Genomic DNA, 25223 nt, shown 5'->3' with positions numbered 1-25223 from the left:
CCACTCCTTATCTTTGCTCTATCCCAGCATGAAAAAAATTCTTTTCTGCACCAGGACTCCATACGGGCAAACAAGCAAACCTTTCTTAGCGCTTGCCACAACATAAACTTCTCAAAAAGAAAGAAAGAAATTAACATTCTATTGGCTATTTGGGAGACAGAAAGAGCACAGAAACTTACACAGTGTGACTGGGAAGATAAGTCCTATAAATTTCTAATTGTGTGTCATAAACTTCCTAGAAGAGCATTCCCCAAAAAGCATTCAATAGGATGCTAACAGAGTCACACAGATGAAAGGTTCCAAGGACATAAATTGGGGAAGTACAGGGTTGAAAAAGCTAAGCCCGTTTCTATAATGCAGAACTTCTCAGATCCTTAGTGTGCTGACATGCAATGTGAGTCTCCGTGAGGCAGAGAAAACATTTGGCATTTCACAGACTGACTTAGTCACGGACCCATCCTTCAGGGGGAGCAGAATACAGGGAGAAAGGTGTCCTTTGAGTGACACATCTTCCAGGAATTACTCTGGAAAACACTGGCCTAGCCAGGATATATTGAGTTTCAAAGGTTGGAGTTGCCATGACTATTGACATAAGGATTCCCTGTGGTCTGAAGTGGTTGGAGAGGGTATCTTAAAAGTAGTATGATTCTCGGGAATTCCCTGGCCATCCAGTGGTTAGGACTCTGTGCTTTCACTGCCAGGGACAAGGTTCGATCCCTGGTCAGGGAACTAAGATCCCACAAGCCACGTGGCATGACCAAATAAAACTTTAGAAATTAAAAACAAATAAAAAATAAAGTATCTTTAAAAAGTAGTATGATTCTTATTAATGATCAAAACACAGAGAGAGGAGAGGAGAGGAGGGTGTTTGGGCAGGGAAAATAGCTTCAGCAAGGGAGAAAAATTACAAGCTGTGTTTGAAGAGCACCAGCGTGGAAGGTATGCTGTGGAAAAGGCCAAAAGACCTAGGAGGAGGGAGAAATGAATAGGAAAGAGGCTTAGAACCTGACTGTGATAACCTCATCCTGAGAGTGTAGGAAACAACTCAACTTCAAGGCAAAAGTGCAGACCAGGGGTGCTGCAAGAGTATCACTGAATTAGGCACCAATCAATAAAATGATACCTACTGTTGTAAGACCAGACACTATAAAACTCTTAGAGGAAAACACAGGAAGAACACTCTTTGACATAAATCACAGCAAGAATTTTTTTGATCCACCTCCTAGAGTAATGGAAATAAAAACAAAAATAAACAAATGGGACCTAATGAAACTTCAAAGCTTTTGCACAGCAAAGGAAACTACAAACAAGATGAAAAGACAACCCTCAGAATGGGAGAAAATATTTGCAAATGAATCAACAGACAAAGGATTAATCTCCAAAATATATAAACAGCTCATGCAGCTCAATATTAAAGAAACAAACAACCCAATCCGAAAATGGGCAGAAGACCTAAATAGACATTTCTCCAAAGAAGACATACAGATGGCCAAGAAGCACATGAGAAGCTGCTCAACATCACTAGTTATTAGAGAAATGCAAATCAAAACTACCATGAGGTATCACCTCACACTGGTTAGAATGGGCATCATCAGAAAATCTACAAAGAACAAATGCTGGAGAGGGTGTGGAGAAAAGGGAACCCTCTTGCACTGTTGGTGGGAATGTAAATTGATACAGCCACTATGGAGAACAGTATGGAGGTTCCTTAAAAAACTAAAAATAGAATTACCATATGATCCAGCAATCCCACTACTTGGCATATGCCCAGAGAAAAACATAATTCAAAAAGACACATGCACCCCAATGTTCATTGTAGCACTGTTTACAATAGACAGGTCATGGAAGCAACCTAAATGCCCATCGACAGACAAATGGATAAAGAAGATGTGGTACATATATACAATGGAATATTACTCAGCCATAAAAAGGAACGTAATTGGGTCATTTGTTGAGACGTGGATGGACCTAGAGACTGTCATACAGAGTGAAGTAAGTCAGAAAGAGAAAAAAAATATCGTATATTAATGCGTGTATGCGGAACCTAGAAAAATGGCACAGATGAACCCGTTTGCAGGGCAGAAGTTGAAACATAGATGTAGAGAACAAACGTATGGACACCAAGTGGGGAAAGCCGCGGCGGGGTGGGGATGGTGGTGTGATGAATTGGGCGATTGGGATTGACATGTATACACTGATGTGTATAAAACTGATGACTGATAAGAACCTACTGCATAAAAAAGTAAATAAAATAAAATTTAAAAATTAAAAAAAAATGATACCTACTGTCTACTGGGCAGGGAGGAAGGAGAGTGCTGGTGAACTTGGCATGTAGTGGAGCCTTGGCAGTGGAGGGACAAGAGTCCTGGCATGTTAGGGAACTCTCACCTTCCACACCCGCACTGCTGTGACTTTGGACAAGCAAGCTCCCCCCACCCACCCAGGGACCCAGTGTTCTCATCTGGGAATTAAGAGGAACTAACGCTCTGGTCCCCTACTATTCTAACACCCCTACTACTCTAACACCAGTCTCTTATGTCATGAAAGTCACAACTGTCCATAGCCAGCAGGAGTAGAGGGAACGGGGCATTTTTTTTTTTTTTTTTTTTTTTTGCGGCACGCGGGCCTCTCACTGCTGTGGCCTCTCCCGTTGCGGAGCACAGGCTCCGGACGCGCAGGCTCAGCAGCCATGGCTCACGGGCCCAGCCGCTCCGCGGCATGTGGGATCTTCCCGGACCGGGGCACGAAACGGCGTCCCCTGCATCGGCAGGTGGACTCTCAACCACTGCGCCACCAGTGAAGCCCCGAATGGGGCATTTTGTGGTCAGACACCACACTCCATTCTCCCACCGTGAGCTTGACAGAGATGTTTTCAGCTGACAAGCCCTTCTGCAAAGAGAGTGCAGCTGTGTCGGTCTGGGCTGCTCTGCAGCCCAATACAGCCACCTGTGCCATCTGGGCAAGGGGTGGGAACCCAAGAGGCATGAGTTCTGAGAGAATCAAGGGACAGTCCATTGGGGGACAAGAAGACAGAGGAATTGTGAGCTGTGTCTCTTCCCGTTGAGTTCAGGCAAGCTAACTTCCATCCCTTCTGAATCTTAACGAGGGAATGGATCAGGTGCATGTTTTCTAATTCCTCAGCTGCTTCCTGAACTACCGAGAATCAATTAACAGCTCCCACATGTATAAAATTAAGAAATTCATCGTAGTTTCATAGGGCAGTGGAGCGGATTGAATGGCATAGGTTATATAAAACACAAAACCCCGTGCCTGGCCTAGAGGACAAGTCAATACATGTTCAAGGCTTTGCAGTCTAAGCGTGTTGTACTCAAACCTAATTATTTCCCAGGATGTGTCACTGATGTGTTGCTTCCTCCATCCCACACCCCTGTCTCACCCCAACACTTCCCTGCCTGCTGATGGGACTTGGCTCCAGCCACTCAAGGCATCCTTCAGTGGACAAAAGGACCAGGAAAATATAGACCCCCTTGGGCATCTCAAACTTCTTTTTACTTACAGCCGACACTATGATTTTAGCTAAAATGTTAGAATAGTTTTGTTTTCCATTATTAGCATGATTCTTCCTTACCATGATGAAATATGGTTTCCTTTGGTTTTCAAAAAAAAGTGTCCAATGTGTTGTAAAAGATGAAGTAATGCTTAGTAACCTTGGTTGTTTTTTAAAACCCCTTCCTATCAGCTTCTTAAGGGACTTGGTTGTAATGTTGATCCATGCCACAGTATATCTGCTTCATGCCCAGATTCTGGCTGACCCCTTAATGGGTAAATTCATTAGGTAATATGAGTCAATTAATCAGAATGCATAGTTATTTTTATGAACTCTACTGCCAGCGCATGAACTCATGACACGTGTTTCATAAATGGGAAGAACGGCTAAAATTAAAGTATAGATTTTTATATGATATATGGTTCTAAAAGTCAGACACTATGAATAATTCATCCATTTATTCCCCCAAGAAGTGTTAATTAAGGACCTACTAAGAACCAGTCACAATTCTCAGCACTGGACGTAATAGATGGGTCTCGTCAAGGAGGGGTAGTAGGGGTGCACACAAAACTGCACACACAGATTTATGATGGAGGTGGGGATGGGATGGGATGGTGAACCGTGTGGAGGCCACACCCCTGCCAGAAGGTCAACCAAGGTTTCAGAGGGACAGAGTTGCATCTAGAAGGATGCTTAGGGACTCAATGGATAGACAGAAAGGGAGAGAGAAGGAAAGAGTGATAGAAAGATGCCCCCGGTATTGGGAATTTCCTCTGAAAATGCCTCAAGGCTCCAGGGAGCAGAGTAACTTAGAATGGCTAGAATGTAAAGTCCCAGGGAAAGAGAGGGGAAGTGATGAACAGGCGCTAAGTGGAGGAACAGGCAGAGCTTAGAAGACCTTGAGTGGCACACTAAGGAGTCCTGAAGGCAATGCAGAGTTTCTGAAGGGTTTTAATCACAAGGAGTGGTGTGGCCAGATGTTTAAAAGATCACTCTGGAGACAATGTGGTTGATGGATTAGGGAGAACAAGACTGGTGGGAAGATTAGCTTAGAAAGGATATCATAAGTCCCCGGTGAGAGATGATGGAGGTCCGGGGTAAGTCAATGGCATAAAGGAGAGAAAAGAGACAATAGATTTCAGGTATATTTCTTCCAGTTTTATTGAGATATAATTGACTCAGGTATATTTAACAGCCCGAATCAGCAGGGTTTGCTCATGGACGGAGGTAAAGTGAAAGGAAGGAGTCTGGGGTTCTAAGTGGATGAATGGCAACACCATCAACTCAAGTAGTGGAGAGAGAACAGGTGTTCAGGGAGGTTCATGAGCTCCATTCAGCCAGGTGGATTTGAGGGGACCGTGGGACATCCAAATGCAGGTACTGGACAAGTTGTTGTACAGGTGGGGCTGAAGCTCAGGGAATGGGTCTGGGCTGGTGAAAGGCAGTCAGAAATCATCACTGCTATTGTGAAGGAATCAAGAGAGATGTGTGCTTGCTCCGGAGGGGCGGGGGAAGAAGAGGAGTCCAAGAACGAGGTAAGTCCAAGGAGGATATAGCAAGACAGGCGATGACACAGAGAAAGGGGGGTGGACATGGAAATCACCGGATAGAGCACTTCAAGAGTGTGCAGTCCACAGCGTCAAGTGGCACAAGGAATGAGCACTGGACGTGTTCCCGGTTGGCACTTTTCAGTTCCCATGAGGTCAGCTGGCACTGACCAATCAGCCACAAACAGGGAGGTGCCGATTGATACAAAAGGAGAGAAAACCCAATGGCTCTCCAACTTGAATGTGCATCAGAAACACATGAAGGGTGGGTTTAAATACACATTCCTGGGGCCCCACCCTCAGAGCTTTTGATACAGTGGGTCTACAGGAGAGCCCAGGAATCTGAATTCTTAACAAGCACCCGAGAGGGTTTCTAGGAGGGCAGTCAAAGAATCCACTCTTGGGAACACTGTGAAGGTGCCTCCCTTGAAGTCAAAATTGAGACTTTTTTAACAAAAGCATTTTATTAACAAAAGTGTTCCCCAGGGGTCACTAGTATCCCTCTCTTCCACTCAGAGAGGCCGAGGCTTCTGGGTTGGTTTAACCTTCCAAGTGGCTTCAATCCTGTAGCCCTCAGCATCCACAAGATGAGATCAGCAGTTCTCATAACTGGAAGCATAACCTTCGCATTTAAGAAAATATATCGACAACATCCTGGTACCCAGAGGTGGAGCTCAGGAATCCAGAAATGTCTAAAGTCTCCCTGGTAGATTCTGTGGCTCAGCCAAGTTTAGAAACAACTGAATAGATGATCTCTAATCCAACATCAATCGTTAATAGCCCATGAATTCAATGGGCATCTGCAAGAGGAGCTGTGTTCTGGTTGCTGATGTATGGCCCCATAAACCTCCCTGTCAAAAAGGAAGTTTAAGATTCCTTGATGTCAGCAGAGCCTGCGATAGCAACTTTAGTCCAACTGTGAGTTTTCAGAGTAAATATTATGACAATGATGTAGACTTTTAGCTGGTCCTCTTAGTTGTGCAGCTGAAGCACTTGGACGGTTCACAGGTACCCTGATGTAAACATTCTGTTCCATAATTATTACTGTCAAGTTCAATGGCCTCCTCCAATCAGTCAGCAGAGATTTGCCATTGTTGTTATAACAACAAGAGGAGTCCTGGAAGAATGAGTCCTTTCATCAGCTCTGAAATAGGAAGACTTGGTATGCATATTTTTAAGTCAAGGCCAAACAATATGGGATGCCTGATACGTAACATAAAGGGCTGGCAATCACTACTATTTCAAAAGTGCCATTCCTCCAGAGGTAAAAGAGACAGACAAATCCTTGCAAATGAGCCAGTTACCCCTCTAACCTTTGCTTCTTTCCTCCTGTGGTGACCCCCAGACTAGGGGATGCTGAAAGAGAAGGGAGCTGAGGAACAGGGGACCACATGGCCGACCAGCACCGAAAACCCACTTGCAGGGTCTGCCTTGGTTATCTCCCGGATTTCTCTTAGGATGGCCCCAGGGAGGTACCATCAGCTTCCTACAAAACAGAGGAGATCTCCCCTGCTGAAAAACCTCACTAGGATTCCCAGGGCTTACACAATAAAACTCATATTGCTTATAGAGGCAAGCACGAGTGTTTTCCATGGGGCCTTCACTGCTCTCTCTTCTTGCCACCCACCCTTCCCCATCCTCACTCCCCATACCCCCAACAGGTACACACCCTCCATTCCGTGAACACTGAACTTCTTACTTTCCATAGCTCCACACTGGGCAAATCTCCCTCATCTCTCAAGACCCAGCTCAGACAGCACTACCTTGGTGAAGCCTTCCCAGATTATCCCAGACAGACATATGCATCCACCTTTGACACTCTGGAGCCCTTTGTTTAAACGCCTATGACATCAAGTACCCTGCTAAACTATCTTTTATCTAATTGCCCATCCAACTCTTATGCTAGACCATGAGCAGCTTCAAGGCCAAGCTCATAGCAGATTCTCAAAAATGTCTGTTGGATAGATAGAAGGAAGGATAGATGTATGGCGCAACAGACAACATAAAGGAAAAGGAGGCAGAAAGGAGAATTGGGCTGGAGTCGAGAGACCTATACTTCTTTATCTGTTGATACAACAAACATGTATTGGGAGCAACTATCGAGTTCCACACTGTGTGAGGCACAGTGAGACAAATAACACACACCTCTGAGCCCCACAGAAGGCTCACAGGCCAGCAAGGGACACAGATAAGCAAATACACAAGTACATTGACGTCTGTGGAAGGATACACAGGGTGTTATGATATCTTATAGGAGAATTAGCTAAAACAGTCCAGGAGGGTCAGACTGAAAGCTGAATCCTAATGCATGAGTGGAGCTGGAAGCAATTCACATTTCCAGTAGAGAGACAGAATGTGCAAAGGCATGAAAATAAAGAAAAGCTTGGGCAAAGAACTGAAAAACAATGCTCAGGTGTATCTTAGTGTGCAGGCAGGAGAGATGAGGCTGGAGAGAGAAGCAGGGTGTGGCCATGAAGGAGTCTAGAGTAACTATGGACATGAGGGTAAGCAGAGAGAAAGCCCTCACTGAACTCCGGGCCTTTGCACATGCTGTTCCTCTTACTTAAAATACGTTCAGTTTCCTCCAGCCAAACCCTGCCCCTTTAGTTAGAGGTTCCAGGCACCCTACACCTGACCTTTACAACACTCATCAAAATTCATTAAACTAATCTTTCTAGTATCTGGCTGCCCCAGTAAAGTGGAAGGTTCGCCGGGGCAGCCATTGTATATGTGTTGTTCATCATCGTATTCCTAGCACCTAGAAAGTGCCTGGCCTATAGTAGGCCCTCCACAAATATTAGTTAAATAGATGCAAGGGCTTCATGGTCTTGTTGACCAAATCTTTCCATCATGGAATCTATGAAATAGTAAAAAGAATCTCACCTGGATGAGTATTTGAGAAAAGTCCATGAGGTAGAAAAGATCCTAGCAGAGCTGGTTCTCACCCAGCCACCGACACTCAGCCATGATGTGACCCCCAGCTCACCAAGGCTTGCCTTCTTATCTGTCAAATGGGGCTCTTGGACTGGATGAACACTAAGGATGCCTCTAAATCAGTGATTTTTACATTGCAGTAGCTCCAAAGCCATAATGACCCATGGCAAGGAGTCCCTGGGCAATACTAACTTGGAGGAAAGAACTCAGTGCCATTCACTTCCAGGACTGTGGTCTCACTGGATTTGTACTCAGGGAAGCAGGTGCAAAGTCCACTCTTGACTTTATTAGATGTGAAAATATAAGCAGAGATGAAAAGAGAGGTCACCTCTCCTGCTCAAATAAACTTTCTTTCAGTGAGTCCCCAAGAGAAGGATACGGAGAACCCAATGCTTTCCACTTTCAAGTTTAAAAGGCTCAGAAAGAGTCACTGTCCCTACAGCCAAACCTGGGAGAAGAGCTTGCTTCTTCTTCCCAGCAAAGGGCCACGTGGTCTGCTCTCCGCCCAGGAAATCCGGAGGGCTGGAAACAAATTAAGCCATGATTTAAGTAATTTCATCTATGTGTTTCCAGAAATTAATTATATTTATTGTATCTGACACCAGTCACGGATAGCAAGCGCCTTTTGTGAGTCTTACAACAAAAGTTAGAAAGCATTACTCGTAATGGCTGATTTTGCTTTATTATATCTGACTCAGAGCCAAAGGTAGACAGCACTTAGAGCCGTCTGTGGATATTAATGTTTGGAAAGCAACAAAGACAGCTCCCCTCCCTGGCTTCCTACCAGCACTTGCACATGCAGCCCACCCCCTCTCAGTATAAGGATGATGGGGGTGGGAGGCAGCAGGGAGGCAGGGAAGCTGTTCAACACCCTTAGGATTTGTTGTGTAGCCACCATACCCCAAGCACAGTGCTAGGCATTGCTGGATCCTCCATGGTGGGTAAGGCAAGGATCCCCGCCCTCCAAGTATAAATGATAATAGTCTAAAAAACATTATCCCATAAAAATCATATTATATGTCATAAGACAGGACGAGGATGTACACAAAAGGGAAAGATGCATTCTAGTTGGGAGAAGTCAGGAAAGGAGGTGGCATATGAGATGAGCCAGCGAAGAAGAGGCATCTCTTAGGATGACACAAATGGGAACTGATTTGGGGTGCCAAGAACAGAATGAGCGAAGAAGGTGGGAAACCAAGGAAGCCTGGGGCATGTTCAGGCAAGGCTTCAGATGGCGTGTGTCCAGGTGGGGAAATAGCACACAGTGGGACGGGAAAGATGGAGGTTGAAGGCCTTGAATACTTCCTGAAGAGCGTGCCTATGTTTGGTAGTCAGTAAGGAGCATGCACGTCATTGAGCAGAGGAGTAAGAAAAGAGCTACGCTCCACGGATATTAGTGCAGGGATAGTGTTAGGTATGCAGCCAGCAGGGCCTCAAGAAATTGCCTTCCCTGGCCCGATTGAGAGACACTTCTCTGGAACACAGGCACACCTAGCGATTAGGGTCTGTAGTGTTGCTTCAATACTACAGAAATTAACATGGCGGCCTTGGCAAATTCCAGTCAGCTGGCCTGGGAACCTAACTATCATGTGTCCATAGAAAAGTGCAGTTTTGAATTTCAAGCTGTGGCCATAGAAAGAACCTTCAAAGACAGCCCATTTGTGAGCTGCAGATGACGAAGATTTGTGTCATATCTTTAAGGCGTGCTTCCACTTTTCAAGAATTTGACATCTAGTGGAAAAGATGAACACATTTTGGACAAAGGATCCAGGATATCCAAGCATGAGGCACTTACATCCACCTGTGCCCACGATATCAGGATAAGAACATAACCCAACAGGGAGTACCCACACACATACCCCACTAGCTACACAATGGTCTGTCTCCATAAGCCTTAAAAAAACAGCAAGGATGTGAAATGCTTCTAAAATCCATAACATCTTCCCAGAGTTACCTTTCCTGGGAAATTGTTCCCCCTTTATAGAACATTAGTCCCTAAGGACAGAGTACAGTGAGGAGAAACTTATTTTTTTTTGAATTTGCCTAATAAAGTTGATACACACTAAAGTCCATAGAGTTATGCATTTCCCTCGCATCTGTCCCTCGTTTGTTTACTTTGAAACCACCAATCTAAATCTTGGGACGCTCAATGCAAAATAATAATAAAAGTCTGGTCATGTTTATTTGGCTTCAAAGGAAAAAAGTAGCAGAAGAAAGGAACAAGGTCTCAGCTAACGATTAAGAAAATATGGCGGAAATGAACATCTACGAAAAATGAATCAAGAACGAATCTCTGTATCTCTGCATTGTCAATGGATTCTTTTTCTTCACAAAGAAGACACTTATGTCTTTCTTCCCTGCGTATTTTCTGGATCCATCATTGAGATGCCATATTTTATTGTGCCAAATATATTAATAAGTTCTTAAACATCATAAAAAGTCTCTACTACTTATCTTTGAAAAAATATGTAACTCAAAAGATACAGTAAAATTGTACCAGTAAAGTTATGAATGCTAGCATAAACAGGCATAGGTACGTATTTATATGTCTATTAGAAATGCATATCTATACATTAACTTTTTATTTCAACATAATTTTAGGCTTCCAGAAAAGTTGAAGAATAGTATAAGGAATTTAGAATTCCCATGTACCTTTCACCTACATTCCCCAAATATTACCATTTATCTTGCGTGTGTAGCTAGGTACATAAGTTCCCGGCATGATGCACTTCTATCCCTAATCACTGAAGTTTGTGTCTCCTACAAACAAGAACATTCTCTTACATAACCACAATATCATTATCCAAGTAAGAAAATGAACAATACTATTGTCCAATACCTATTATGCAGACTTTATTCAAATTTGGCCAATTGTCCAAATAGTGACCTTGAGAGCAAAGGCAGATCCCGCATCACACATAGCGCTGATTTGACATATGTTCAGCAATACCGACCACCTTCATGTGTAAAGAGCAGAGAAACTGTTGCCGTCATGAAGAATCTCAGAAAACATTCCCTTGAGTTCTTCCTGAGGAATTTACTAGAGCACAAGCTTCAACAACCAAAATGACTAGAGAAGCATGTACACAAGGCATGTGGTGAGCATGTTAACATGGGGTTACTTGAAGAACTAACCCTTAATGAGACTTTATAAAGGGAGACTTTATAGTCTATATGACTATATAAATATAGATCTGCCTACAAGTATATAGTAAAACCATAAAAAATAGAGGGAGAATGAAGGTAGCATATGTGACAAAATGAAGTTGACCATTTTCAGGAATCATAATTGGTGGTAACAGCATTATGTAGTTATTCTGAGACTGTTGTGTATATACTATGGAATAAAGCAAGTGAGTAATGATGGGAAGTTCTAATTCTACCACGCTAATTCTGTGTGCTTGAGAACTAAGGTTTTTGGTGTGAAATAAAGGAGATACACATGCAGTACAGAGGAGGTAAAGTACAAACACTGTAGTCTTTAACTTGAATTAGAAATCAGTGTGAATTCACAAGGCATTTTATCTTAGATAATAGGTAGATAGATAGATAAACAGACATAGATATAGACATATACATACATATGTGTTTTCCTAGCTCTGTTCACTGGAAAAGCCTAGAAATGGTGATGAACTCAGTTCTAGATTCATTTCAAGAAGACACAAGAGCAACTGGTTACAGAGGCCTAAGTTGAAGAGCTTCTCTGGGTCAAAGATGGGACAATGTGAACCCCCATAAGGATGAGAATTGCTATAGATTGAAACTCATCAAATATGTTTACATCCATGAGCTCATAACGACATGTTTTAAAAACCTAACTGGTCAACTTTCAAGGATGACAAGGAACCCATACATTATCTTGAAAACTAAGTAAGTAAAAGGAGAGTGCCAAATACTTATATTACTTTCCTATATGAACTATACCACCAGGTAACCAAATAGTAGATGAAAGATGGTATCTCCTTATAAAATTATCCCAGCTAATATAGCTGGGATAAACAAAAACTAAATGATGTAATTAGAACATCAGCATTCTGCAGTGCTCAGTGAATGAATAGAGCTAGACAATGTACATCACATGAAAAACAAGGGAGAAATGAGCATGTACGTGATGGAAGAAAACAGCACCACCTACAATATTCTAGTCCAGGGGCTAAACCTGGACCTGGTAAGACTTCTGGATCCAGATGCCAATTTATAGGAGGACAGAGAACAGAGGAGCATGTTGATCTGCACCATGAGTGTGCAGTCAGCAAACTCCAGCCTGAGGGATACTCCACAGGTCAGAGGGCCCAGGTTCTTCAGGTTCAAATGTAAAAAAATTTTTAATGGGCAAAATCTATAGTGTGTAGGACTGCATACTTTGGATTAAACCATAATGATGCAACAAATTTAATACCATAATATCCATAAAAGTGATTACTTTTGGTGGGAGTGAGGGAATTTCTAGGGTGACTGGCAAAGTTCTACAAAGTTTTACGATAAAACTGCTTTAAAATAAATTTAAAAGTCAAAAACTTAATAGGTGTTGTTTTAAAAAGACTTTCCAGAACAGGAATCCATTATCATTATGATATACAATGTGGGGAAACCCTCACAGTATACATCTACATATAAAATAAATGTCTAGAAGAAGTCTTGAAGCCTGCACACTGAACTATGAACTGTGAAAGAGAGGTGGTCCTGATGCAGCCCAGAATGAGATGGAGAGAGAGCTGGGAGACTCAGCCCAAGAGGACTCTCACATTTAGCTTGATGTATTTTTATACCATTTGCATTTTTACAAGTGACTTTTCATGTATTGCTTTTTTTTTAACATCTTTATTGGAGTATAACTGCTTTACAATGGTGTGTTAGTTTCTGCTGTATAACAAAGTGAATCAGCTGTACATATACATATATCCCGATATCTCCTCTCTCGTGTTTCCCTCCCACCCTCCCTATCCCACCCCTCTAGGTGGTCACAAAGCACCAGGCTGATCTCCTTGTGCTATGTGGCTGCTTCCCACTAGCTATCGATTTCACATTTGGTAGTGTATATATGTCCATGCCACTCTCTCACTTCGACCCCAGCTTACCCTTCCCTCTCCCCACATCCTCAAGTCCATTCTCTATGTCTGCGTCTTTATTCCTGTCCTGTCCCTAGGTTCTTCAGAACAATTTTTTTTTTTTTAGATTCCATATATATGTGTTAGCATACGGTATTTGTTTTTCTCTTTCTGACTTACTTCACTCTGTATGACACACTCTAGGTCCATCCACCTCACTACAAATAACTCAACTTTGTTTCTTTTTATGGCTGAGTAATATTCCATTGTATATATGTGCCACATCTTCTTTATCCATTCATCTGTCGATGGACACTTAGGTTGCTTCCATGTCCTGGCTATTGTAAATAGAGCTGCAATGAACACTGTGGTACATGACTCTGTTTGAATTATGGTATTCTCAGGCTATATGCCCAGTAGTGGGATTGCTGGGTTTTATGGTAGTTCTATTTTTAGTTTTTTTATGGAATCTCCATACTGTTCTCCATAGTGGCTGTAATGGGACCTAATGAAACTTAAAAGCTTTTGCATAGCAAAGGAAACCATAAACAAGACCAAAAGACAACCCTCAGAATGGGAGAAAATATTTGCAAATGAAGCAACTGACAAAGGATTAATCTCCAAAATTTACAAGCAGCTCATGCAGCTCAATAACAAAAAAACAAACAACCCAATCCAAAAATGGGCAGAAGCCCTAAAGAGACATTTCTCCAAAGAAGATATGCAGATTGCCAACAAACACATGAAAGGATGCTCAACATCATTAATCATTAGAGAAATGCAAATCAGAACTACAAGGAGGTATCACCTCACACCAGTCAGAATGGTCATCATCAAAAAAATCTACAAACAATAAATGCTGGAGAGGGTGTGGAGAAAAGGGAACCCTCTTGCACTGCTAGTGGGAATGTAAATTCATGTATTGTTTATATAGATTAAATGACTCAATCAATCAAGGAGTTCGTGAACTAAAGAATGTGAGAGCTAGTGGGAAAAAGTGGGTGAGCAAGTGAATAAGTAAGTGAGTGAGTTAATGAATAAGTGAATGTGTAAGTGAGAGAGGGAGGGAGCAAATAAATGGAGAAAGAAAAAAGTACCCCAGTATGGTAGGCAGGTCCTAATAGAAAAGTCTTTATAAAATCATGTTTAGCAAACCACAGGGGAAAACCAGAACATGGGAAATACGGTCAACCCAGATATTTCACTGCCTGCGTATCTGAAGATCCTTAAATCCCCGGCCACCGATTCAATGAGATTATACGCTAACATTTTATAAATGAAAAATTTACAAGGAAACTTGAGGAGTGACCAGTCAAGTATGAATTCAGAACCAAAGGCCACTTTGAAAGATCCTGTGTGTCCATCCTAACACCAGCCTGCCTACACTCCCCTCCAGGAAACCCCTAATCATGAGATCCCACCGGGAAGTCTCCCTGGCCTTTCAAATTTCATCATCCACAAAGAATTCTGAAGCGCACCTCTGCATCCACCCAGAACTGCAAACATTCCTTCTAAACACAGAACCACAGCCTCTGAGTCCCTGACCACCCAGTGTCCAAATTCAGAGCCAAGAGGTGTTCTTTCACACTTGAAGCAGTTCAGAATCACCTACCTCCAAGTTTCTTCGAGTCACCATACTTAACTCTGGGAATGCGAGGTTCTGGAAAGCTTGTCAGAAGGAGAGTATGTTGCTTAATTTCCCTGGGCTTCCGTCAGGGTCTCCATCTGTAAAATGGAAGGAATTCATCACCCATCACAGAGGGGCATGTGACCTCGATGGGAGAATTATGTGAAATGCTTAATACGATGCCTGCTTCACAGCAAGTGCTCAGTGGGTGTTTGCTGTGGTTCCTTACCTTTATTAAGGTGAAATTCACGTAACATAAAATTTTCCATTTTACGGTGCACAATTCAGTGGCAATTAGTATGGTCACAGGATTGTGAACCACTTCCCTCTAGATCCTAAACATTTTCATCGCCCAAAAAAAGCCCCTTATTCACTAAGCAGTTAACTCCCTATTTCCCTTCTCCCCTGTTCCAGCAACCACTAATTGGCTTTCTGTCTCTATGGCTTTACCCATCCTGGATGTATCATATAAACAGAATCATACAATGTGGGACCTGTTGTGTCTGGCTTCTTTCACTAAGTATAATGTTTTCAAGATTCAACCATATCGTAGTGTGTATCAATATTTCATTCCTTTTTAAGGCTGAGTAATATTCCGTTGTATGTTTATACCACAATTTGTTTATCTGTTCATCTGTTGATGACATCTGGGTTGTTTCCACCTTTTGGCTGTCATGAATTAGCACTACCATGAACATTCGTGTACATGTATTTAAGTACCTGTTTTCAATTCTTTGGGGTATAAACCTAGGAGTGAAATTGTTGGATCATCTGGTAATTCTATGTCTAATTTTTTGAGGAACTGCAAAACTATCATTATTTCTAAAACATTCATTTCAGTGTCTACTAAGAACAGGGCACATTCTTTCACAGCGGGTGCTGTAAATATCCATGAGCTATAGCCCCTGCCCTCTGGGAACTTATTTTCTATAAGCAGCATTAATCCAAACGGAAACAAACAGTCATAATTTTCCACGGGCTGTTTTTTTCTTGTTTGTTTGTTTGTTTTTTTGAGGTACGCGGGCCTCTCACCGCTGCGACCCCTCCCGCTGCGGTGCACAGGCTCCGGACGCGCAGGCTCAGCGGCCATGGCTCACGGGCACAGACGCTCCGCGGCATGTGGGATCTTCTGGGACCGGGGCACGAACCCGTGTCGCCTGCATGGGCAGGCGGACTCTCAACTACTGCGCCACCAGGGAAGCCCCCGAGGCTGTTGGTTTGATTCAAAGTGAGTACCTAAGCAAACTCATGACAATTGAACCTCAAATTTCAAAGTAGTCTTTATCCCCCAAATATACATATTTCAAATGTATATAGGTAAATAAGCCTATTCTTTTAAGTAGTGCTGATAACTTCTAACTGGGTCAAACTTGACTTTCTATAGCCAGTAACTGATAAAATATATTTTTAGGCCTTAAATCATACACATCCATGCAAGCACAGATGCAAAACGGCAGAATGCCTGTCTGACATAATTGCTCGGTGGAGCCATAACCTTCCTTAGTAAAGGAAGGTTAGAGAAACAAATACCGTATCAAGTGGAGGGGCAATTAACAGAGCTCACAGAAACACAGAGGGAAGGACAACGTAGGCTGCAGAACCACCAAGCCAGGGCAGAGATTCAAAGAGCAGAACAGCACGACACCAATGCCAGGACGTGGGGAGGTGTGCCAGTTATGGAAAGAGGCAGGGTTAAAAGATGAGAGAAGAATGTCAGTTGCATGTCCCTGCCAAATCTTTCACGGCTAATTACACCCTGACAGCCTATAAATTCCTCTAATAGTTTTCAATGAAGAAACTATTCTTCTACCCATTCCCACAACTATTAAGTAGCGTAGCTGGTTTAGACTAGCTTCCAGAGTCACCCAAGTGGCGTTGATTATCATTGATGGGTGTGGACAAGAAAGAAAAAAAGAATGCATTCTTGTGAGAGCCTTCTGGGCAAAAAGCACTATGTATGGTAAATATAAGATTCCGCACATAAAATGTCCCTATTTCCCAACTGAAACAAATATCTGAGAAGTACCTGTCCTCTCCTCTTCTCTCTCTCTCTCTCTCTCTCTCTCTCTTTCTTCCACCCCTCAGACTAGGACCCAACACAGTAGCTGAGCTCTCCCACCAACCACCCCTCAAATTCATTTTTCAGAGTCAAGGGATTTATCTTTCCCACCATGGAAGAGTTCTGGTTCCATATATGTCAGCTAAGAAACAAAAATTCAGTTTTCAGAGACAGAGGCTCACTCATCTCCAACCAGCAGCTTCTTTCATGGTTCTGAATGAACACAATGATAGCTAGCATTCGTATGGTGGCTTTTGTCTTCAAGACACTTTAGAAAGAGGAGGGGGTCATTGGTTAACAGACCACCTTCAAAACCCTATTTTTCAGGTGGCTAGTCTACACTTTGACTGTTTAAATAAAGCAGGAATGGAACAAGACCCATTCAAAAGGTCTAATTCTGTGGAGAGAGTGAACCATCTATGGGGCAAAAGAAAATAAGTAATAAAATAAGTGTCAAGTCCCCAGAAGTGAGCCCCCCTCTGCTAAAGGAGTCTTAGGAGTCAGGCACAACTCATTTCAAATCCTTATCCTGCCATTTACTAGCTCTGTATCCTCTGAAAGCATCCATATTCTCCCTGGAAAATGGGAGAAATAACACCACCTACCAAATAGATTTAAGTGAGTTAATGTCCAGCCTAGTGGTCAGTAATTGTGGTGGCAGTGGTAATATTATGCCCCGTATCAATGATTCAACTTTTAGAATGTGATTTATTATGTTATAGGACCAAGTCTTTTCAAAATATTAAATGGTTTGGGGATCCTTGAGAATATCGAGAGGTAAAAAGTATTTTGCATTTTTTAAAACAATTTGGGGATTGTTGTTTTAAAGATTTTTTAAACCTTTGCAGTTAATAGCTGGGCACTACTGATGTAGCATGGGAGCATGAGCCAAGATTCTTCCAAGATGTTTGAGTAAGGATGTCTGAAACAAGAGATGCACCACATGAAACCCATACAGCTGCTTCTTCAGCCCGTCGCCATGCTTGCCACCATTTATTGCATTGGCCAAAGAGTTCGTTTGGGTTTTTCATAAGCTGTTACAGAAAAACCCAAACGAACTTTTTGGCCAACCCAATATTTCCTCTTTGAGTGTGGCTTGGGATAAGGTAGTATCATTTGTGAAAGGAATTGCTCCAAGACACAGAAAGGCTTACAGAGATACTGATTTAAGAGTAAAAATTATGTTTGTTACTTCACCCTCAGTGGGTGAAGACCACTGAGGCTTACTTATGAGAGGCTTGTCCTCTCATCAGCAGACAATTTAGACGTGTGAAGTAATTTCGCTACCTTGTAAATTTAGTACAGTATCCTGACTTAAAGACAACCAAACTGAGCCCAGCTGGAGAATTTTGAACATCCAACTGGATATTTACAGATGACTTCAAAATGTGTACCTCCAGCCCAGATCTCACCTATGGATTTCAGAACCATAAATTCCACGTGGCATCTTAAATGCCACTTGTCCAAATCTGATCTTAAGATCGTCTCTCCCAGTCCCAGTCCTTCTTCCCTCCTCCTGTGTCTCCTCTCTCAGGGAATGGTCCTTCCTACATCCAGTTTTGTTGAGTAGAATCTGAGGGGCCACCCTTGGCACCATTTTTTCCACCTCCCACCCACACATCACAGCCAACTCATCACCAACTCCTGTCCATTCTCCCTCCTAATAATAATTAGGTCTCTTCACTTCTCTCCAATTCCATGGCCACCAACGTACATTTAAAATCAAGCTTTCATGATGCATCTTTAGAGAACTAAAAATCTAACAATGCAAGGAGAGAACCCTCCTGCAGAAAGACTAGCACCTTCCCCAAAAGCTACCAGACTGTTCTTTCCAGCACTAGAGCTCAAAGTTTATTTCTTTGTTTCCTTTAAAAACTTCAACTTGAAAGAATATACATGATATTCTGAGTTTGCGTTGCAATCAGAACAACAGAAGTCTAAACTCAAGCTTTAAATAAAAGTGAGAAATGGATACGTGGCTGTGGCTTCTCCTGGCCCAGATCAGGTGATTGAGAAGACGTTCAAGAACCCAATCCCATGAAATACGCAAGGTGCTGTCACTCATCCAGCTCTCTTTTACTCTTTCTGAAGACCCCACCTGTATTGCTTCATCTCCTCTACCTGAACCAACTTCAAGCCAACCCAGAGCTCTTTTCTTCTAAGTTTACTGAACCTCGATCTTTAACCCCCTGACATTTTCTTGCCTTGGCAAAACCCCTAAAGCTTTCAGGGTGGTTAACAAACAGTAGGTGTCGGCCTCCAAGGGTTAAGAATTCACGCTCCCAGATGATAATCATCAGTATATTGTTCTGGAAAATTAAATACACCTGGGCCAAGTTTCTTAAGGCTGTACTCTTTGGAGATGTTTCAATTTTTTAAAAAAAGAAGCAGTTCAAGAATGTGAAGTTCATTGTTCACGTATATTTCCCTAGACTTCTTTTCTTTTTTCTCTGGTATTTCATTACGTGATTTGGGTTTTCCCCAGATTTTTACCTACCCTGGGCCTCTTTGATAAGTGAAAAATGTGCTTGCACTCTGCCATCTTAGTAGGGGCATCAAATGACAAAAGAAACTGTTCATTCGAGAAGGCCTAACTGCACTATCATTGGATTCAAGCAATCTATCTGCAAAGTTCTCCAGCAACAAGAATGAACTCGGCTGGGTGGGCACCCTCACTCAAGAAATGCTGATTTAATTCTTCTACGCACCAAACATTAGGCTCGCATCATGTCTCCAGAAAACCTATCAGGATGTTCTGGTTCTCAAGGAATTCACATCTGTTGGGATAATGGACTAGAATAGAGGTGAGCACAGGTTCTACCAGAGGAGTGGACACCCATGGTAGAAGGAAGGCTGAGGAATGCATCACATGATGTAATCACCAGTTCACCAGATGATGGAGATGCCATCATGCCCTCCCAGGTAGAGACACCAGCGGAGGCAAAGGTAAAGAAATGTGAAAGGACATAGGGATGTTTCTAGGTGGCCAGACCAGGCCGTGGGGAAGAGAAACAAAACTGAAACCTAGGAATATCTATGAAAAATGGGTGATGGAAGCTTTGGTGTGTTGGCTTTATTCTGCATTAAGAGGAAGGCAAAACACAAGGAGGGCTTTCAGTCTGCCAAGGGATTGAACAAGGAGCTGTAACAGGAAGCATGACCAATATATTTCTCCTCTGGCTGTAAGAGAAGTGTATGAGGGGGGAGAGGAGGGCAGAGAAGAATCCTTTTCAGTTGAGGACAGCATGAAGGGACTTCAGGAAGAAGGTGGCCTTTGAACAACATTTTAAAGGAGGGCAGGACTCAGACCATGAGTGACGAGAAACAGTGCCCTGAGCAGAGCAGGGGCACAGGCTGGCCAGTGGGCGTGGCCCGTTCCAGAAGGAGCATGGGATCTGCCAGGGTTGGCCGAGGCTGCTGGAGGCTTAGAGCAGAAGATAAGCAGGCAAGTTAGACTAGATCATGTTGTGGAGGCCTCTGAATGCCACGTTAAGGATATTGTTCTGAAGACGACAGCAAGCCTGCAGGGTTGTTGATGTCCAAGTTACCCGCTCTCTTGCAGTTGGCTGTGATCACATGGGATGTGATCAGAAGTGGTGGACTCACATATCAGATCTTCCCACCCAAGCTGCCAGAGTGCCTCTTCATTGCCTTTTCCTTTCCAGCTGGTGGTGATGATGCTAAGCTCAGAGTATCCTTGGAATCCCACTGAATATGACTGAAAGTCCGTCAGCCTGAATCCCTGAATGAATGGCTGTGTGCACAGAGCCATACCATGACCAGCTTACTCACCCAATACTGTTACGTGAGCAAAAACTAACCATCTATTAATTGTGTGTCATTTTATGCTTTGAGATCTATTTGTTATACCAGCTCTGCCTACCCTACCTAACATTGGCCCCAACTAGCAATGGGGACAGAAAAAGTCAAGAGACTTGTGGACATTAGTCCTCCAGACGTGGCTACCAGTTTTAAGTGCAGGTGAGAGTCAGAGATGGAACCATCATTTCCAGCCAGAATGGAGGGGAGTACTGAGAGGCCATTCACCTGAGTTACCACGGAAGGAGGAAAAGGTTTTGGAGGAAGGTAATGAGATTTGGGACCTGTAGAAATTGGGGTATCTGCGGGGTCCCCAGTGGAGCTGTCCTGCAGGCAGTTAGGAACACAGGCAAGAAGCTGGACCATGGAAGCCTGGTAGAGCCACACAGATGCTTCCAGAACAGCCCATGCTACCCAGGAAGCCTCCCTGTGTACTTTCCTCAAATGTTGCAAATGTCTATGTATAAAATAGACAAAGACCTACTGTCTAGCACAGGGAACTCAATATTTTGTTATATTTTGTAATAACCTATAAGGGAAAAAAAGGTGGTTTTGTAATAACCTATAATGGAAAAGAATCAGTTATACATACACAACTGAATCACTGTGCGGTACACCTGAAAGTAACACAACATTGTAAAACAACTATACTTCAATTTTTTTAAAATACTGCAAATGTCAAGGACCACAGACTGTATTAATCAGTTATTTAAAATATTACTGATAACCTTTTAAGGTGAACTCTGAATGAGTTATGGGTGCTAAATTGTCTTGGGTTAGTAAAAACTCCAGCTCTGCCACTTACTAGCATACCAAGAGATGCCACCTCTCAGGGCCTCCATTTTTCTTCGTATAAAATGGGGTAATGCCTCTGCCCTTGCAGTGAGGAACAAATGGGCAATGTACCCATTACACAGGTCTCAGCGCCCATACATGCAATTACTGTAAACAAATGACAATAAGTACGGCATTTATTGAATTATTCGAAGTGTGCTACTGGATCCACCCACTTAATCTTGACAAACCCTGGTACAATCACTTTCCCCATTCTACAGAACAGGAATCTGAGACCAGAGAGATTAAGTAACTTGCTCAAGATTACACAGCTAACGGTGAAGCTGGGCTCCAGCCCCAGCAGGCAGACTGTGGCACGTGGGCTCTTCCCTGCCATATGACACAACCATCCAGGGAAGGCACAGTCCCCTCAGGAGCACAGTGTCCCTCTTCCTCCTTGTTCTTTCCTGAGTCATGACCTAGGAAGCATCTCCAGCAGTTGTGAGCACTTGCTCGTTGCCTCTATCAAGCAGTTCATCAAGGCAGCTGGCAGTTCTCCGCAGGTTCTAAGTGGTTATGAGAACTTTTGACTTATTCTTGAATAGCATTTTCACAGTAATGGAGAAAAGTCAAGATAAGTCAAGATAACAATCCCAGGGCTGGGCTTCCCTGGTGGTGCAGTGGTTAAGAATCTGCCCGCCAATGCAGGGGACACGGGTTCAAGCCCTGGTCTGGGAAGATCCCACATGCCGCAGTGCAACTAAGCCCATGCGCCACAACTACTGAGCCTGCGCTCTAGAACCTGTGAGCCACAACTACTGAGCCCGCGTGCCACAACTACTGAAGCCCGCACGCCTAGAGCCCGTGCTCTGCAACAAGAGAAGCCACCGCCATGTGAAGCCCGCGCACTGCAACGAAGAGTAGCCCCCGCTCGCCACAACCAGGGAAAAGCCCGCGCGCAGCAATGAAGACCCAACGAAGACCCAACGCAGCCAAAACTAAAGTTAATAATAATTTTAAAATTTCTTTAAATAAAATAAACAATCCCAGGGCTTCTATAATGCTCTTAATTTTCCAAAGCATGCCCGTGATCTTCATCTCACTTCCACCAAAGGAGATTGGAACTCGGGCCATTCAAAGGTTCATGGAGGGAAACAGAGGACACTGGCAGAGAAAATGTAAACTGTCCCTCTTGAAAGAGGCTACTTGCTGCACCCATTTTTCTCTGTCTTAGCCAGGACCACCTGGAGCCCAGGAGGACCTGCATAGTAGGGGGGAAGGGGAGATGGGTCATTTCAGCTGCTTGGCTTGGGCTGCAGGACCCCCCCGTATGGAAGGGCACCTCTCCAGAGGTTGCTGCTTCTGTTCTTCCCATGGGTGTCTCTTCTCCAGGCTGTTCTACTGCAGGTTTCATTCTGGGGGACAAGATCAGACTGGCGCAGAGGCTCTGCTACAACTTACTGAATGTTAAAGTACCATGAGGTTAAAACTGAAGCAACACGATGATGCTTGAAAAAACTTCAGGGCTTGGGGCAGCTCAGACCTCAGTGCTCCACTTGGTAGAGTGTAATTTCCCACATGGGGAGACCCGGGATGCTGTGCTGTCACCGTGTTACTATTACGACACTCCAAGCAGTTGCAAAGCCGAAACGCCCGGAGTACTTCTCGGTAGTTTCTGACCCTGTCTGCAGGAAGCTTGACAGGACCCAGAGGCCTGGGTCAAGCATCTCGCTTGATCCGCGCACACTCTGCCACCTCCCAGCTCTTGCTGTTAGCGCCTGCAGAAGCCACGGGCACGGAGAACTTTCCTCCACGGTGCACAGACGTCCCCAGGCTCCTTTCAGGATTCCAAAGAGCTCAAGGACTTTCTTCTCCCAGTTACATCCCTTATTCCTAAGCCTTGGTGCCCATCTCACCCTCCTTTAAAAGGGGGGAGCAGTATATTATATTTTAAAAACCCGGAATAAAACAGGGATCAATCAACATATTTCTTAGCAGAACTTCCAAGAGTCTCCGGCCTCACCAGCCGCAGAGGCTGGCTGTTGCCTTCTTCATTGCTCAGCCTGCAGCTCATTTAAGGATCATTAGAGATGACTCATGTTCCAGCTCTTAAAATCAAACTTCTGCCAAATCCAAGACTGAATTTATCCAAATGGTGGAAACATGCTTTTACCAACCATCCACCAAAATACCTCTCATTCAGATCAACATTATGGCTGATTCAATCCTCTCAAATTTTAAAAATATTCTTACGCCTTCACCATCAGGACAGAGGCCCTCAGTGTTCCTCACACAGGCTCAGAGAATTCCATTCACAGTGGGGTTTGCTGACCAGGGTTCCGGCCTTCCTTTTTTTTTTTTTTTTTTAACATCTTTATTGGAGTGTGATTGCTTTACAATGGTGTGTTAGTTTCTGCTGTATAAAAAGTGAATCAGCTATATGCATATGTATATCCCCATAGCCCCTCCCTCTTGCATCTCCCTCCCACCCTCCGTATCCCACCCCTCTAGGTGGTCACAAAGCACTGAGCTGATCTCCCTGTGCTATGCGGCTGCTTCCCACTAGCTATCTATTTTACATTTGGTAGTGTATATATGTCCATGCCACTCTCTCACTTCATCCCAGCTTACCCTTCCCCCTCCCCGTGTCTTCAAGTTCATTCTCTACGTTTGCATCTTTATTCCTGTCCTGCCCCTAGGTTCTTCAGAACAATTTTTTTTTTTTTTAGATTCCATATATATGTGTTAGCATACAGTATTTGTTCTTCTCTTTCTGACTTACTTACTTCATTCTGTATGACAGACTCTAGGTCCATCCACCTCACTACAAATAATTCAATTTTTTTCTTTTTATGGCTGAGTAACATTCCATTGTATATATGTGCCACATCTTCTTTATCCATTCATCTGTTGATGGACACTTAGGTTGCTTCCATATCCTGGCTATTGTAAATAGAGCTGCAATGAACATTGTAGTACATGACTCTTTTTGAATTATGGTTTTCTCAGGGTATATGCCCAGTAGTGGGATTGCTGTGTAGTATGGCAGTTCTATATTTAGTTTTTTAAGGAACCTCCATACTGTTCTCCATAGTGGCTGTATCAATTTACGTTCCCACCAACAGTGCAAGAGGGTTCCCTTTTCTCCACACCCTCTCCAGCATTTACTGTTTGCAGATTTTTTGATGATGGCCATTCTGACTGGTGTGAGGTGATACCTCACTGTAGTTTTGATTTGCATTTCTCTAATATTAGTGATGTGGAGCATGCTTTCATGTGTTTCTTGGCAATCTGTATGTCTTCTCTGGAGAAATGTCTATTTAGGGCTTCTGCCCATTTTTGGATTGGGTTGTTTGTTTTTTTGATATTGAGCTGCATGAGCTGCTTGTAAATTTTGGAGATTAATCCTTTGTCAGTTGCTTCATTTGCAAATATTTTCTCCCATTCTGAGGGCTGCCTTTTTATCTTGTTTATGGTTTCCTTTGCTGTGCAAAAGCTTTTAAGTTTCATTAGGTCCCATTTGTTTATTTTTGTTTCTATTTCCATTTCTCTAGGAGGTGGGTCAAAAAGGATCTTGCTGTGATTTATGTCATAGTGTGTTCTGCCTATGTTTTCCTCTAAGAGTTTTATAGTGTCTGGCCTTACTTTTAGGTCTTTAATCCATTTTGCGTTTATTTTTGTGTGGTGTTAGGGAGTGTTCTAATTTCATTCTTTTACATGTAGCTGTCCAGTTTTCCCAGCACCACTTACTGAAGAGGCTGTCTTTTCTCCATTGCATATTCTTGCCTCCTTTATCAAAAATAAGGTGACCATACGTGCGTGGGTTTATCTCTGGGCTTTCTATCCTGTTCCATCGACCTATATTTCTGTTTTTGTGTCAGTACCATACTGTCTTGATTACTGTAGC

The 25223-nt window shown here is 43.2% G+C and overlaps 1 protein-coding gene across 1 annotated transcript in view; it reads right to left on the bottom strand.

Moving 5' to 3' along the window:
• SETD4 (SET domain containing 4) overlaps positions 1 to 25223 on the bottom strand; it is a 219920-nt gene that overhangs the window by 22605 nt on the left and 172092 nt on the right. The window contains exon 14 of the transcript XR_003431588.1: positions 14650 to 14762. The gene's annotated coding sequence lies outside the window, so the exon portion shown is untranslated. The remainder of the gene's footprint in view (positions 1 to 14649; positions 14763 to 25223) is intronic.

Source organism: Aethalodelphis obliquidens, unplaced genomic scaffold (assembly GCF_003676395.1).
Source record: "Aethalodelphis obliquidens isolate GAN/ISIS:26980383/991018 unplaced genomic scaffold, ASM367639v1 scaffold1, whole genome shotgun sequence".
NCBI classification, from domain to species: domain Eukaryota; kingdom Metazoa; phylum Chordata; class Mammalia; order Artiodactyla; family Delphinidae; genus Aethalodelphis; species Aethalodelphis obliquidens.
Note: the sequence above shows the minus strand (reverse complement) of the source record. Positions and strands in the feature narration are given on the sequence as shown.